Source organism: Rattus rattus, chromosome 6 (assembly GCF_011064425.1).
Source record: "Rattus rattus isolate New Zealand chromosome 6, Rrattus_CSIRO_v1, whole genome shotgun sequence".
NCBI lineage: Eukaryota > Metazoa > Chordata > Mammalia > Rodentia > Muridae > Rattus > Rattus rattus.
In genome coordinates, this window is record NC_046159.1 from 104,664,011 (window position 1) to 104,667,661 (window position 3,651).

Consider the following 3,651-nt stretch of genomic DNA (forward strand, 5'->3'; position numbering starts at 1 on the left):
AAAGAGGTTCTATGTTTGACTCATAGGCTCTGGGTTTGATCTTCAGTATTGCCAAACAAATAGATTTTTAAAAAATGCACTTCGAGGGCGTTTAGTACACGACTCACTTTTCTACTAAGGTAGTCCAAATATTTGAAATATTTTTTCTTTGATGGAAGGAGCACAGGGACTTGATACCAATCCATGAGGTCACGAGCCCACGCTGCTCCAGAGACGGTCCCTGAGGTGGGTGGCAGTACAGGAAACCTAGGTGTGAAGGTAGCCCTGGAGGAACCTACTTCAGCAGCCTTTTTGGGACTGTCTCCCGCTCCCACACTACCTTTGGGGCAGCCCTGACTGCCATTGCTAAGGCCCTGCACTCTGTGATCTGACCAGGGTCTGGAGACTCCCCGGGGGCACGTCAGCTGGCATGACTTGATCCTCACGCGACCACCCCAGAGACGGTGTACCCACGTCCCTCTGCCCACAGCCAGCTGTCTCAGTGTCAGCCACAGTACATGGCAGCCCCGGCAATTATGGGAGGTCACAGTGAACACAACAGCTAACCCTTATTGGCAGTTGTGACGTGTTAAGGCCCCGGACTGTGTGCTTCATACCACAAGGCAGTTTTCTCAACCACCTAGATTTGTGGAGAGAACACGGAAGCAGAAATACTATTCATTCGCCCAAGGTGAGTGAGCAGTACGGTCAATACGTTGGGATAAAAATCTGTAATTCCGAGTTATTTATTTATTTATTTCGGTTAAGCTATAGGAATGTGAATTGGCCTGGGTGGTTTCCGTGGGTTCTGCAGCTGTTCACATTAGTCCGTCATAGTCATTCTTCGGCTCACACTCACGGCAGGGACTGGAGATGGAGGTAGCATGATAGAGCAAAGCAAGGCTCTTACAATCTTTCTGCCCGCTCTCCCTCTATGTCCCCCAAGACGCACACACAGAAGAGGAGCTGTGACACAGATGTATTCTCGGGGGCCGGACTCCTCATAGTCTCTTGATCTCTGCACTGGGCACCGTTATGAGTTTCTGGGAGGATCTCTATGGGCTGTGAGGAGAGGCCTCTTTGACGAGGGGCGGCAGCTACCCTTTTCTATAGGTGTAAGGATAAGGTTTCGAATGCTGTAAGGAATTATGCCGGTCTGGCAGAATGATGGTGGTAGTTTTTTTTTTCCCCCGAGATGTCCGTGATCTGATTAGCCCTGGGAAGTTGGCTCAGCTTCTAGTAGTAGATGTAAACCCCTTCCTGCCGAAGTCCAATTAGACAGCTGTTGGTTGACACTGACACGTGTCTGCTGGAACCATGGTGGGTGGGGGCAAATTGTAGGAAAGAGGCTTTCAGGTCAGATCCAGCTCCAATCATAGGAGTCCTTTACTTTAAGCATGTGGTGACTTCAACCACCCTCCCTTCCCGAGAGGAAATCTACCTATTTTTCGACCATAAGGTGGGCTTCTATCTCCTCCCTAGCAAACACGTCTCTCTGCCAAGGTTTTAGGTCACTCCCTACCCCCACCTTCTACAGCCCAAGACTTAAGAGTCTTTAACACAGATGCCTACAGTACAGATCAGGGTAGCACTGGTCATTCCTCTGTCTCTGTAGTCCTCGGCAGGCTGACACCGCTGACCCCTAGCCTAGGCCTCCCTCTCGTGTCTGGAAGGGTGTTCCGCCATGCAGCTGAGGTCTTCTCCCAGCCCACACGTACTCTTTCCTTGTCTTGGCAGAGGGGTGATGGTGCGCTCAGCTCCCACACTGAAGACCAGGGCAAGACACATGACAGACAGCGGAAGGACTTCAGCAGCAGCCACCTGGCCTATGGCATCCTGGACCGCCCACCGTGGTACCTCTGCATCTTCCTGGGGATCCAGGTACATCCTCCCAGCCAGTACTAGGTCCAAGGAAGTTCTATATCAAACAACTGTAGATCAAATTAGTACAACAGTTACAGATCAGCTGCTGTAGCTTCCATATCAACCCCAGGTCTCTCCCTCAGCACGTGAGGATAGGTGTGAGGCTTAGAAAAAGATGCTCGACCATTCTGAGGTGACTCACTCTGGTGCGGGTAACTGATGTGGTTAAAGGTCCGCCTCACTTAGGTGAGGCCCTTTGGAGGCAGAGAGGTACGAGCTCCTTCCTCAGAGCCGCTCTGTCAGCAGTCTCTCTCTCTCTCTGTTTCAGCTTTCACCGTCACCTAGTCTCTAGGATCATGAGGTTTATTGGATAATAGAAGGGAGTCAACCCTGATAGGTGGCACTCACCACTGTTGCTGAACAGTACGAAAACACTGGTGGGTTCTAGGCCTGGAGAGGGCTGTGCCTTCTACTGGCCTAGCTGCTGGCATGCCAAAGAAATGTCATGTGAGGCTTCCAAGGCTGGTTGGGGGGTAGCTTACATGTTCTGTGTATTTGCCTAATGTGTGAGGCCTTGTGTTCACTCCACAGTCTCACTAAAAAAGGGCCGTAAAGAATTAAACTCACGTCATTGTCCAAGGGCTCGTGGAAGAATTTAGAGATCGTCAGAACGTGCCTTGAAATATTCATGCCTTCTTTTTCTGCACACTCTCTTATGGGCCTCCTAGGGCGGTGGGGGGCAGCCAAGTCCTTTTTGTTTTTCCACGCAGTCTGTCAGGGAGTTTTAAAGTCTTTCCTGCTTCTGCTCTACACCCTACCCCCACCCCAGTTTGTCAAAGAGCAGTGCTGGTCACATTGTTCGGATTGTTCCAGAACACTCATCGAGGGGATTAACCATGTGGGTGGGTAATCCAATGGTCGGCTGATCCCTTTGAGACAGGGCTCAGTGACACAACTGGAGCTGAAGCTGCCCCTTAAAGACCCGGGGATTTATTTCTCACCGGCTACCCTCCTGCTGTCTCTACCTGTGTGGTTAGAAGATGTGGCAATCTCTACCCCGAGGAGAAGGAGGAAGAGGGGTTCAAGGGATAGATACATAGAAAGGTCACACTGGTGTGGGACTGGACCATCATCCAGGACACTTGGTATGACTCCAGACAGGTCCAGCCGCAGCCCATGAGAACACTTCCCTAGACCTAATCAGACTGAGGCCAGGGTATGTGACCCAGCGGTTCGTTCTTGTACCAGTTGATCGATGTCTGTCTCCCGTTTGCCTCTCTGTAACTTACATTCATGGGATTTTTCACTCTGGGATCGGAGGCTGTGCGCCATGACCTCCCCAGGGAGGATGCACTTCTGCCTTGGGGAATGGAGAGGCAGCCAGCAGCATCTTATGCCCACCTCCTTCTGTTCTGCTCTCACAGCACTTCCTCACAGCCCTGGGCGGCCTCGTGGCCGTGCCGCTCATCCTGGCCAAGGACCTGTGCCTGCAGCATGACCCCCTGACCCAAAGCTACCTCATCAGCACCATTTTCTTCGTCTCAGGCATCTGCACCCTCTTGCAAGTGCTTTTAGGGGTCAGGTAGGTAAAATTGCTCTCCAGGGGTCTTGAGTTCTACTTGCTATGGTACCGGTGAGGTCTGCTTGGATGCCGCTGGGTGACTCGAAGCTGGTTGGAGGGAGGGGTAAGTGATGAACCAGGGTGCTTGGCTGAAGGGAAGAGAATTACATATCAGCTTAGGGGGGGAAATATGTTCTTTATTAGTTTATACAATAGAGCTAAGAGAAAGGCAGAAGACATGATGAACC

The 3,651-nt window shown here is 51.4% G+C and overlaps 1 protein-coding gene across 1 annotated transcript in view; it reads left to right on the forward strand.

The window, feature by feature from the left end:
* The first annotated feature begins 1,769 nt into the window (after positions 1-1,769).
* LOC116903969 (solute carrier family 23 member 1-like) overlaps positions 1,770-3,651 on the forward strand; it is a 39,856-nt gene continuing 37,974 nt past the window's right edge. Inside the window, 2 exon segments of the mRNA XM_032906769.1 lie at positions 1,770-1,860; positions 3,267-3,424. The gene's annotated coding sequence lies outside the window, so the exon portion shown is untranslated.